Here is a 13,432-nt window from a genome sequence, read left to right as displayed (position 1 = left end):
GTTTTAAGTGGAGTTTTTAAAAACTTTCTCAGATATTTTATTAGTGTAAATAAATGCAGCATATTTCTGTATGCTAATCTTATGTTCTTCTACCTTACTGAATTCATTTGTCAGTTCTAATACTTTTTGTGTGGAGTCTTTAGGGTTTTCTATATAGAGTATCTTGTCACCTGCTGGTAATGACAATTTTGCTTTTTCCCTTTTGATTTGGATATCTTTTCTTTTTCTTGTTTGATTGCTAAATCCAGAAATTCCATTACTATGTTGAATAGAAGTGGTGACAGTGTGGGCATCCTAGTCTTATTTCAGATTTTAGCAGGAGTCTTTCAGCTTTTCACCATTGAGTAGTATGTTGGCTAGGGTTTGTCATAAATAGTTTTTATTGACATATTTTTTCTATACCCACTTTGGTGAGAGTTTTTATCATGAATGGATGTTGAATTTTATGAAATGGTTTTTCTGCATCTATTGATGAACATGTGGTTTCTGTCTCACTGATGTTGTGTATCTCAGTGATTTTGCATGAGTTGAACCATCCTTGTGATCTTGTTGAATCCAATTTGATCATGGTGTATAATCCTTTACATGTACTGTTGGATTTGGTTTGCTGGTGTTTTATTGAGGATTTTTGCATCTATATTCATGAAGATATGGGCCTGTAATAATCTTTTTGGGGGAGTGTTTTGTCTGGTATTGGTATCAGGGTGATGGTGATGCCTCTTCAATCCTTTGATTGATATAAGTTCTTCTTTGTATGTTTGGTAGAATTCCCCAATGAAGCCATTTGGTCCTGGACTTTTGTTTGCAGGGAATTTTTTAAAAATTACCAATTCTATTTCAGATCTAGTGATCAGTCTGTTCAAATTATCTTTCTTCTTGATTCAGTTATGGCAGGTTATATGTTTCTAGAAACTTGTCCATTTCTTCCAGGTTGTCCATTTTGTTGGCATATAAATGTTCATAGTATTCATAGTATTTTTTTCATATTACTTCAGTATCAGTTATTTCTCCTTTTTCATTTCTTATTTCAGTATTTAAGTTCTGTCACTTTTCTTCTTGGTAAGGCTGATTAGAGGTTTGTTGGGTTTTGTTTAGTTTTAAAATTTTAATTTCTTCTTTGAGCCATTAGTTTTTTAGTAGAATGTTTGATCTTCATGTTGCTGGTTTTTTTTTGTTTCTCTTCCTGTGGTTGATTTCCAGTTTTATGCCATTGTGGTCAGAAAAGATTCTTGAAATAATTTCTACCCTCTTTAATTGTTGAGCGTTTTGTGCCCTAGTTTGTGGTCTATCCTAGAGAAAGTTCCATGTGCATTTAAAAAGAATGTGTTCTGCTTTTTTTGGACCTAGTATTCTATAGATACCAATTAAGTCTAAGTGTTTTGTCATTTAGGATCTCTGCCTTACTGATTTTTCTGTCTGGAAGATTGTTGTCAGTGATGTGTTAAATTCTCTTATTATTGTATTCCTATCAATTTCTTCTTTTATGTCTGTTACTATTTTTATATATTTAGGTGCTCCTATTTTTCAAAACTGGAGTATCACTGATTTATGGTGCTTTGTTAATTTCTGCTCTACAGCAAAGTGATTCAGTTTTACATATATACACATTATTGTTTAATATTATTTTCCATGATTTATCATAGGATACTGAACATAGAGTCTTTCCTATTGTATATTCTTGGGGTTATTTCTGGGCTTTGTATCTGTTCCATTGAACTATATGTCTGTTTTTGTGCCAGTACCATGCTGTTTTGATTACTGTACCTCTGTAGCATTATTTGAAGTCTGGAGGGTTATACCTGCTGCTTTGTTCTTTTTCTACAGGATTGCTGTGGCATTTCTGGGTCTTTTTGGCTCTAAACTTTAGGATTATTCTAGTTCAGTGAAAATTTTCATGGGTAATTTAACAGGGATAGCATTGAATCTGTAGATTAAATTGGGCAGTATGCCATTTTAATTATATTCTTCCTATAGTAGAGCATGGAGTATCCTTCCATTTCTTTGAATCATCAATTTCCTTTGTTAATGTTTTATAGTTCTCAGCATAAGTCTTCAACCTTCTTGGTCAGCTTTATTCCTAAGCATTTTTTTTTTTTGGTGTGATTTTGAAAGGTATTGTTTTTTCACATTCTTTTTCTGATATCGTTAGTGTAAAGAAATACAACTGACTTCTGTAAATCTGTTACCAAGTCCAAGCTCATTCTGTTCACTGCACTACAGGCCAGTTAATTGGAGATGAGATGTTGAGGCAAGGAATACAACTTTATTTGGAAAGCCAGCTGCCCAAGATGGCAGACTCATGTCTAAAATAACCATCTTATCTGGGTCTGGATGCCAGATTCTTTTATAGAATAATGTGTGTGTGGGGGGGTGGGGGGGGTTGCTGGGGAGAGGTGAGGAGGTAAAGTTTAAATGGCCATGAATCTTAAAAACATCTCCTGAAATAGCTAGCCTCGGGACAGGGAGGTGTTAACTTCTTTCTTCCTGTGGCCATCCACAGGTGGACAGGGCTTTAAACAAAGGCATTTGGTTTAACACTTGGGCAGAGTGGATAGGGTTCCCCAGGGCAAGCCATTATGTATGGACAGTATTCTTTTAGTGAACAAAAGCAATGAGAAGCAAAAGTTAAAGTGAAAGAAACAGGTACAACATGGACTCAATTCTTCCCTGTAATAATTCCCCAATGTCACTGTCCATCCCATAATCTTGTGGGGGGCGGGGGGGGAAGGGCCAATGACCATTCTAATTGTTTCTGGTTGTGTCTTGTCAGATGAATCTCTCTGGTAGTGTTTGCCATTGGTGCCAGTCCTGCCAATGTTACTTCTTCTGATCCTATATGGGAAGTTTCTATTTTATACCTGTGGACTTAAAAAATACTTAAAACCTAAAAGGTTTTATTTGGTGGGAATTTTGAGGACTTCAAGCCCAGGAGGCAACACCTCAAGTTAAGGAATTCAGTGCTTTTCTATGTACGGGAAGATGTAAGAATCTGGGATTACTGAGATCATTTCCTTGATATACACCTCTGCTATCTGGGGTCTGTATCCCAGGTTTCCTCAGGGCTCACCATAGGGAGTAGCAGTAGTCTGATGGCTGCTGGATAGCAGGTACTTTTCTCCTTCCTGAGTTTCTCAGGGCTCACTGGCTCATGTTAGAGGGCTACCTCAGATACTCTCCTCTCGGTAAGAAATTTGACCAAGATTTGGGAGACATTTCATGATCACATTTTGTCCCATGGCACTGGGACAGATCAGGAGAAAAATTTTGATATGATACTCCAGGTGTTAAGTTTTGGATTAGACTCCTATCAATAATTAAAGATTCTTTGGATCTTGTCTATGATCCAGGAGACATTTTCCCTTGTTGCCTCTTCCCATACCTAGAATCACACTATTATAATTATCTTATGTTATAAATGTGATCTATTTCCTCAAGATGTTTAGCCATAGAGGTTTTATTGGAGGCTTGGTTACACACTGGGTACTGTAAGAAACAACACTCATAAATTAGGTAGGATATAAGTAATACAGCTTGCAACACTGACAAAAACAGTGCAGCAGGGAGATAACAAAGCATAGTTTGGAAACAAAAAACAAATTAAAACAATGATTAGTATAACTGGTTGTAATCCGTTGCAATAATTGAGTGACCAAAGGAGCCATAACTGATTTAATGACCTATCTGCAGTTTCACTGCAGCTGTGCGTACTTGGACATGTGTGGCTTTGAGATAAGCATTTGCCACTGGCAGGATCAACTAGGTAGAGAAAAAAAATAAATGTTTAAATTCTGTTTACAGAGGTATAATTTACCAAATTACTCTAAGTCATAATTAGTTTAAGGAGAAGGTTTTTTTTAACAACTGGAAAACACAGATTAAGCCAGTAATATTTTTTTAGCTTGAAACCCTAAAAATTATAACCATACTTATGAACTGAGATGGTTGAACCCTTTTAAACTAATGTTTATGGAAAACAAGTCAAGTTTTATTTTACCTTCTTTTTAAAATTTGCATTTTAGAAGGACAGCAGAGATGAGGGTTCTTTTGACGACCGGACAGGATGTTTGCATCTCAAAGATACATGTAAGCTTTTTCTAGGATGGCTTTGTTTTTCCTTTGTTTAATACTTACAAGCCTCTTGCGATTAATTGAGAAGGTTTTGGGAGTGGTAGAAAGATTGGTAGGCTTTGGATTAGTTTTGGAGACACACTTCTGGTTGTGTAAACACTACATTTGTAAACCAAGGACAGATTTGGTTTGTTTTTTTCCCAAAGAATTGGGAGGCTACCTCAATGATCTTCAAGGACCCATTTACTTATGTTGCAAAGTTCTACTTTTCCTCATTTAGTTTAAGGGAGAAGGCTTCTTCTGAAATGCCTATCAGGTTCTGAATATTAGCTATGCTTAGTTTAGTCAGACCCATGGCTTCCCATTTTGTCAATTTATCTACAAACTCTTTTGGGGATCTTCCCTAGGTTTTAACCAGTGGCATTCTAGAGGTTATAAGAACAAATGGTTTTGTACTTCTCGCAGAAACTCCTGTGTTAGGGGTATGAAACTGTTTACCTCAGATTGGGACCTGAACCCATGTGCTGGGACTTGAACCCAGCCAAAACCCACAGTACCTAGTTTCAGAACGTAATGAAGCTCGGGTTCTTGATGTCTCATCCCAGAAAGAATTCAGTGAGAGACAAAGTGATAGCTAAGAAATAGATTTATTTACAGAGAAACACACTGCACAGACAGAGTGTGGGCCATTGTAGAGGGCGAGTGCTACAGCTGGGAAGTGTGGTGTGGTTAGTTTTTATGGGTTGGGTAATTTCAAGGTTACTGAGTGGAAGGATTATTCCAGCTATTTTGGGGAAGGGGTGGAGGTTTCCAGGAATTGGGCCACCACCCACTTTCTGGTCTTTTGACCCTGCCTTGGAACTGTCATGGCACCTCTGGGTATGTCATTTAGCTTGATGACTGAGAATCAAGGTCCAGCTGAAGTTGACTTGTCTGCCATCTTGGACTCAGTTCAGTTCAGTCGCTCAGTCATGTCCGACTCTTTGCGGCCCTATGGACTGCAGCACACCAGGCCTCCCTGTCTATCACCAACTCCCGGAGCTTACTCAAACACATGTCCATAGAGTCGGTGATGCCATCTAACCATCTCATCCCTCTGTTATCCCCTTCTCCTCCTACCTTCAATCTTTCCCAGCATCAGGGTCTTTTCCAATGAGTCAGTTCTTCACATCAGGTGGCCAAAGTATTGTAATTTCAGCTTCAGCATCAATCCCTCCAATGAACATTTGGACTGATTTCCTTCTGGATGGACTGGCTGGATGTCCTTGCAGTCCAAGGGACTCTCAAGAGTCTTCTCTAACACCACAGTTCAAAAGCATCAATTCTTCAGTGCTCAGCTCTCTTTACCATCCAACTTTCTTTGTAGTCCAATGAGTCAGGTACTGCAATGTAAAACCCATCAGTCTACAAAACAGGTAGGATGAAAATTGGATTTCTGGGAGATGGAGCAAAATAAGCTCACCCAGGGACTGAACCTGCATCTCTTATGTCTGCCTGCACTGGCAGGTGAGTACTTTACCACTAGCACCACCTGGGAAAGCCCATGGCCTGATCACATCCAATTTACTTTGATACATGGACCTAACATTCCAGGATCCTGTGCAATATTGTTCTTTACAGTATTGGACATTACTCTCACTACCAGACACATTCACAACTGAACATCATTTCTGCTTTAGCCTAGCGGCTTCATTCTTTCTGGAGCTATTAGTAATTGCCCTCAACTCTTCCCCAGTAGCATATCAGACACCTTCTGACCTGAGGGGTGTATCTTCTGGTGTCATATCTTTTTGCCTTTTCATACTATTCATGGGATTCTTGCAGCAAGAATACTGGAGTGATTTGCCATTTCCTTCTCCAATGGACCACATTTTGTCAGAACTCTTCACTATGACCTGTCCACCTTGAGTGGCCTTGCACAGCATGACTCATAGCTTCATTGAGTTAAGCAAGCCCCTTCACTACACCTAGGATGTGATCCATGGAGGGATCACTCCAGTGATTACCCAATAGCTCTACCACTAGTGTCCTTGTCCCTGCAGTGAGCCACAGTGGCCCTTAGCTCCCCAGGAGACCCTCGAAGACCAGCAGGTAGGTCTGGCCCAGGCCCCTATGAAGTCACTGCTTTTTCCCCTGGGTCCCGGCACACATAAAGGCTTGTGTGTGCCCTCCAAGAATGACATTTCTGTTTCTCCTCCTCCTGTGGAGCTCCTGTTATCAAACCCTGCTGGCCTTCAAAGCCAAATGTTCTTGGGGCTCCTCCTCCCGATATCAGACCCCTAGACTGCAGAGTCTGATGTGGGGCTCAGAACTCTCACTTCTGTGAGAATTTCTGCAATGTAATTATTTTCCAGTTTCTGGGTTGCCCAAGTGGTGGGTATAAGATTCTATCATAAATGTGCCCCTCCTACCATCTCACTGTGACTTCTCCTCTGTCTTTGCAAGAATATCTTTTTTGGTAGGTGCCAGTCATTTATTGTCGATGCAGCGTTGTTCAGCAGTTGTGATTTTGGTGTTTTCATGACAGGAGGTAAGCTCAGGTCTTTCTATTCCACCATCTTGTCCCCAGATTGACTAGAATCTTTTCCTCTCTCCTTGCCAGAGGTTTGAGTAGTAAATCCGAGGTGCTCTAATATATGTTTACATCATTCTTATTTGAGAGTTGAGATGATTAGAAAGTGCTTTTAGTGCTGCACTTATTAGAGCAATTCCTAAACCCATGGTTATGGTTTCTCCCCACAAAGGGGGGCACACGGCATTAGCAGTCATGTAGCATTAACTGTCTTCTTGCACTGTTGACCTAACTGAAATGTTCATGAACCTCATTTTTTTACATTTAGAGTTGTTTCTGCCAACATGAGAACATTAAGTTATACCAGGAGAATTCAAATATATGTTAGAATAGGAAATAGTCTCTTGTGTGTGAAAACACTAAATTATGGCATTCTTTTGAATCTATAAACATTTTTTTAGGGACATGATGAGGTTGTGCAAAAAAAAAAAAGTTTATATATTTAAGGGTTTGCTTTGCTGGATTTGTATTTAGTGCTCATTTCAACTAATATGGCAGAGTTCAAGAATGTAAATTCAAATTGCATAGGCTTAGATAGCCAGGTCTAGTTTTGGAGCAGTATTTTATTTTTATGCCAAAAGTATAGAACGTTACTGATTGCCAGTATTTTATGCTACAGAAACAGTCCTGTGGATGGACAGAGGAAGCGACCTCTTATTCAGGCAGTTGGAAAACACATATATTAGCATAATGGGCTATATAAAATTGGACTAGAAGGCACTTACTACATGCCTGTCTCTTCATGGCTAATGAAATAGGAGGACAGCCACAGAATCCCAAACTTGAGACTTGGAGGACAACTGGGCTCTAAAAGTAAAACTGCGATAACCACTGAAAAGAGTTAGAATAATCATATGTATTATAAAAACCTTCCTTCCAGGACTGTAAAACAAAACTTAGCTTGAACTGTAACTTCTATTTTGTCTATGTATCTTACTCACATATATAGGCATCTCCTGCTTACTGTCAGTTATCTCTGAAAAATTAAAGTTTCTGTGTGAAAATGCTAAAAGAATTTGATACACTGAAACTAAAATAGGTTTCTCAGGTGGTGCTGGTGGTAAAGAACTTGCTTGCCAATGCAGGAGATTTAAGAGACAATTCGATCCCTGGGTTGGGAAGATCCCCTGGAGAAGGGCATGGCCACCCACTCCAGTATTCTTGCCTGGAGGATCCCATGGACAGAGGAACCTGGGGGCTCCAGTCCAAAGGGCCACAAAGAGTCGGACACAACTAAAGTGACTTATCATGAATGCATGCAGCCAAAATCCCCCACTTTCCTAGAAATAAAACACAATGTAGTGATGCTAGAATGTATTATGCTTAAAACACCTTGATCATCAATGAAGTTTCCTTAGTGTGTAGTAAGTAGTCTTTTCTGTTGTGACCCACTCATGTGGGTTCCTTTTCCACAACTGGACATGTGCTCAGTCTTGTGACTCAGTACCACTAGGAGAAAACAAGAGCTCGATGGCCATGGGAAGCACTGTGGAAATGCATTCAAGAGCAGCACAGGAGCCGTGGCTGGTCACGCCGAGGACAGTGTGCTAGGCCTTTCAGCGTCGGGGATGTCCCAGGGCACAGCCCCTTGGTCAGTGGTGTTTGGGCTCTAACATCTGTGATTCCAACTATTATATTTGGGATATAACTGAAGACTGTGCCAACATCATTTAAAATGCTATATTGAATTGTGGGGGGGGTATAAATTTTTCCTATATAAATGTTAGTTGAAAACGGTTGATAGGTACCTTCTATGATGCTGGGGTATTGTTTTAGCTTTCCAGTGCTGCTGCAACAAATAACCACAAACTTAAGTGGCTTCAAACAACACACATTTGTTATCTTACAGTGATACAGGTTAGAGGTTGATGCAGGCTTCACTAGACTAAAATCAAGGTATCTGCAGCATAGCATTCTGGAGGCTCCAGATAACAATAACTGCATATTGCTTTTTCTAGCCACTTGAGGCTATTCTTTGGCTCCGGGTGTCTCCCCCCTTCACCCCACCTTCAAAGCTACCTGTGGCAGGCAGTCCCATGTCCCATTTGACTTCTTCTGTAGTCACACATCCCCTTGTGCTCCTCTTCTGCCACCTTTTCTTTCCATTCTTGTAGTTACGGGGGGCCCATCTAAATAATCTCTACTTTAAGGCCAGCTGATTACTAACCTTAATTCCCTTTTGACATATATGGTAACATTCATAGGCTCTAGGGGTTAGGACATGGACATTTCATTTATTTGTTTAATTGAAGTACAGTTGATTTACAATGTTGTGCTAATTTCTGCTGTACAAAGTGACTCAGTTATATACATATATTCTTTTCCCATTATGGTTTATCTCAGGAGATTAGATACAGTTCCCTGTGATGTACAGTAGGACCTTGATGTTTATTCATTCGAAATGTAATAGTTTGCATCTACTAACCCGAACCTCCCAGTCTATCCCCCTCCCTCTTTCCTTCCCCCTTGGCAACCACAGGCTGCTCTCTCTATGAATCAACTTCTGTTTTGTAGATAGGTTCATTTGTGCCATATTTTAGAGTCCACATGTAAGTTTCATCACGTGGTATTTGTCTTTCTCTTCCTGACTTACTTAGTATGATAATCTCGAGTTTCATTCATGCCACAGCAAATGGCATTATTTCATTCTTTTTTAATGGCTGAGTGGCATTGTACTGTATATATGTACCACATTTTCTTATCTATTCCTCTCTCAATGGACATTTCGGTGGTTTCCCTGTCTTGACTATTGTGAACAGTGCTTCTGTGAATATAGGGATGCATGTGTCTTTTTGAATTACAGTTTTGTCCAGATATATGCCCAGGAGTGGCATTGCTGGATCATATGGTAACTTTAGTTTTCTGAGGAACCTCCATACTGTTTTCCACAGTAGCTGCAACAATTTACATTCCCACCAACAGTGTAGGAGGGTTCCTTTTTTTCCATGCCGTCTCCAGCACTTATTGTTTGCAGCCTTTTTAATGATGGCATTCTGACTGGTATGAGGTAGTACCTCATTGTGGTTTTGATTTGCATTTCTCTAATAATTATTGATGTTGAGCATCTTCTCAGGTGCCTACTGGCCATCTGTATGTCTTCTTTGGAGAAATGTCTGTTTAGATCTGCTCATTTCTCAATTGGATTGTTTGATTTTTCTGTTGAATTGTATGAGCTGTTTGTATATTTTGAAGATTAAACCTTTGTTGGTATCCTCACTTGCAAATTGGGCTTCCCTGATAGCACAGATGGTAAAGAATCCACCTGCAATGCAGGAGACCCTGGTTCAATGCCTGAGTCGGGAAGATCCTCTGGAGAAGTGAAAGGCTACCCATTCCAGTATTCTTGGGCTTCCCTTGTGGCTCAGCTGGTAAAGAATCGCCTGCAATGTGGGAGACCTGGGTTTGATCCCTGGGTTGGGAAGATCCCCTGGAGAAGAGAAAGGCTACCCACTCCAGTATTCTGGCCTGGAGAATTCCATGGATGCTATAATCCATGGGGTTGCAAAGAGTTGGATGTGAGAGGCTTTCACTTGCAAATATTTTCTCCCATTTCATAGGTTGTCTTTTCATATTGTTAATGGTTTTCTCTGATGTGCAAAAGCTTGTATGATTAGGTCCCATTTGCTTGGTTTTGTTTTCACTTCTGTTACCTTGGGAGACTGACCTAAGACAACATTGGTATGATTTATGTCAGAGAATGTTTTACTTATGCTTTCTTCTAGGAGTTTTATGGTGTCATGTCTTATGTTTAAGTCTTTAAGCCATTTTGAGTTTATTTTTATGCATGGTGTGAGGGTGTGTTCTAGCTCCATTGATTTAGATCCAGCTCTCCAACTTTCCCAGCACTATTTGCTGAAAAGACTTGCCCTTTTCCAATTTTATATTATTGCCTCCTGTGTTAAAGATTAATTGACCAAGGAGTGTGGGTTTATTCCTGGCCCTCTATTTTGTTCCATTGATCTGTATGTCTGTTTTTGTACCAGTATCACACTGTTTTGATTACTGTGGTTTTGTAGTATTGCCTGAAGTGTGAGAGGGTTAGGCCTCCTGCTTTGCCTTTTTCCCCCTCAGGATTGCTTTGGCAATTCTGGGTCTTTTATGGTTCCATATAGATTTTGGATGATTTATTCTAGTTCTGTGAAAAATGTCAGTTAATTTGATAGTAGCAGTTATAGCGTTAGTAGCTCAGTTGTGTCCAGCTATTTGCGACCCTGTGGACTGTAGCCCACCAGGCTCTTCTGTCCATGGGATTCTAAAGGCAAGAATATTGGAGTGGATTGCCAGATAATTTGATATGGATTGCATTAAATCTGCAGATTGCTTTGAATAGTAAGGCCATTTTAACAATATTAATTCTTCCAATTGAAGAGCATGGGATATCTTTCCATTTCTTTGAATCCTCTTTAATTTCCTTTATTAATGTTTTATAGTTCTCAGCATATAAGTGTTTCACCTCCTTTTTCACATTTATTCCTTGGTGATTTCGAAAGATTTTTTTTAAAAATTCTCTGATACTTCATTGTTAGTATAAAGAAATGAAACTAATTTCTGAATGTTAATCTTGTATCCTGTACTTTGCTGAATTCATTTATCAGTTCTAGTAGATTCTGTGTGGATGGAGTCCACAGGATTTTCTATGTATAGCATCATGTCATCTGCATGTAGTGACAGCTATATGCAGCTCTTCTCTTCCAATTTAGATACCTTTTACTACTTTTTCTTGTTCGTTTGCTGGGGCTACAGCTTTCAATACTATGTTGAAGAGAAGTGGTGAGAGTGGGGGCATCCTTGTTTTATTCTAGATTTTAGCAAGACTTTTAGCTTTGATCATTGAGTACTGTGTTGGCTGTGGGTTTGTCATGAATAGCTTTTATGATGTTGAGATATCTTCCCTCCTTACACACTTTGGTAAGAGTATTATAAATGGATGTTAAATTTTATCAAAATTTTTTTTATATCTATTGAGATGATAATGTGATTTTTTACTTTTCTTTTGTTAATGTGGTAATATTACATTGATTTTCATATGTTGAACCATCCTTATGAACTTGGAATGAATCCTACTTGGTTGTGGTATATGATCTTTTTTATGTGTTGTTTGGTTTGCTAATATTTTGTTGAATTTTTGCAGCTATATTCATCAAAGATATTGGCTTATAATTTTCTTTTTTGGTGGTCTGCTTGTCCGATTTTGGTATCGGGGGACGGTGGCTTCTTAGAATGTCTTTGGGAGTGTTCCCTCCTCTTAATCTTTTGAACAGTTTGAGAAGGATCAGTGTAAGTTCTTCTTTGTATGTTTGATAGAGTTTGCCTGTTACACCATCTGGTCCTGGACTTTTTCTTGTATGGATTTTTTTGTTGTTGCTATTGTTGTTACAGATTCTATTTCACTTCTAGTGATTGGTCTGTTCAATTAACTACTGTTCTCGATTCAATTTTGTTGGGCTGTGTGTTTCCAGGAATTTGCCCATTTCTTCTGTGTTGTTAAATTTGTTGCCATGTACTCATTCACAGTATCCTCTTATGGTTTTTTATATTTCTGTGGTATCAGTTGAGAATTTTTCCTTTTTCATATCTTGTTTATTTAGGTTATATCTCTTTTCTTCTTGGTGAGTCTGGCCAGAGCATTTTCAATTTTGTTTACCCTTTCAGAGAATCAGTTCTTGGTTTTATTAGGTTTTGTTTGTTTGGTTGGTTTTTGTTTCTATTTTATTTACTTTCTCTCTGATCTTTGTTTTATTCTTTTCTAATTCTTTTAGATGGTAGTTTAGGTTGTTTATTTGAGGTTTTTCTGTTTTGTTTTTTTTGTTTTTTTTTTTTTTTTGAGGAAGGCCTGTTTTTGAATAAACCTGTTTTGAACAAGTTCATTGCTAGGAACTTCTTCTAAGAACCACTTTTGCTTCATCCCATAGATTTTGTATGGTTGTGTTTTGTCATTTGTCTCAAGGTATTTTTTTCATTTCCTTTCTGATTTTGTTGACCTAGTGGTTTTTCAGTAGCATGTTGTTTAGTCTTTATGTAATCATTTTTTCTCATCTCTTTTTGTGTGGTTAGTTTTTGGTTTCATGTCATTGTGGTCAGAAAAGATGCTTGAAACAATTTCTATACTCTTGGTGGAGATTAATTTTGTGCCCTAGTAACAAAGGTCCATCTAGTCAAGCCTGTGGTTTTTCCAGTGGTCATGTCTGGATGTGAGAGTTGGACTGTGAAGAAAGCTGAGCGCCAAAGAACTGATGTTTTTGAACTGTGGTGTTGGAGATGATTCTTGAGAGTCCCTTGGACTGCAAGGAGATCCAACCAGTCCATCCTAAAGGAGATCAGTCCTGGGTGTTCACTGGAAGGACTGATGCTGAAGCTGAAACTCCAATACTTTGGCCACCTCATGCGAAGAGTTGACTCATTGGAAAATACCCTGATGTTGGGAGGGATTGGGGGCAGGAGGAGAAGGGGACGACGGAGGATGAGATGGTTGGATGGCATCACTGACTCAATGGACATGAGTTTGAGTAAACTCCGGGAGTTGGTGATGGACAGAGAGGCCTGGCATGCTGCGATTCATGGGGTCGCAAAGAGTCGGACATGACCGAGCGACTGAACTGAAGTTGAAGTGGTCAATACTAGAGGATGTTACATGTGCACTTGAAAAGTCTGTATTCTGGTTTTTTTTTTGGGTTATAATGTCTTGAAAATAACAACTAACAGTTCTATTGTATATTTCAGGATCTCTGCTGCCTTATTTATTTTCTGCCTAGAAGATCCATCCATTGATAATGAGTGGGGCGTTATAATCTT

This window comes from Cervus canadensis, chromosome 5, assembly GCF_019320065.1.
Source record: "Cervus canadensis isolate Bull #8, Minnesota chromosome 5, ASM1932006v1, whole genome shotgun sequence".
Classification (NCBI taxonomy): Eukaryota; Metazoa; Chordata; class Mammalia; order Artiodactyla; family Cervidae; genus Cervus; species Cervus canadensis.
Note: the sequence above shows the minus strand (reverse complement) of the source record.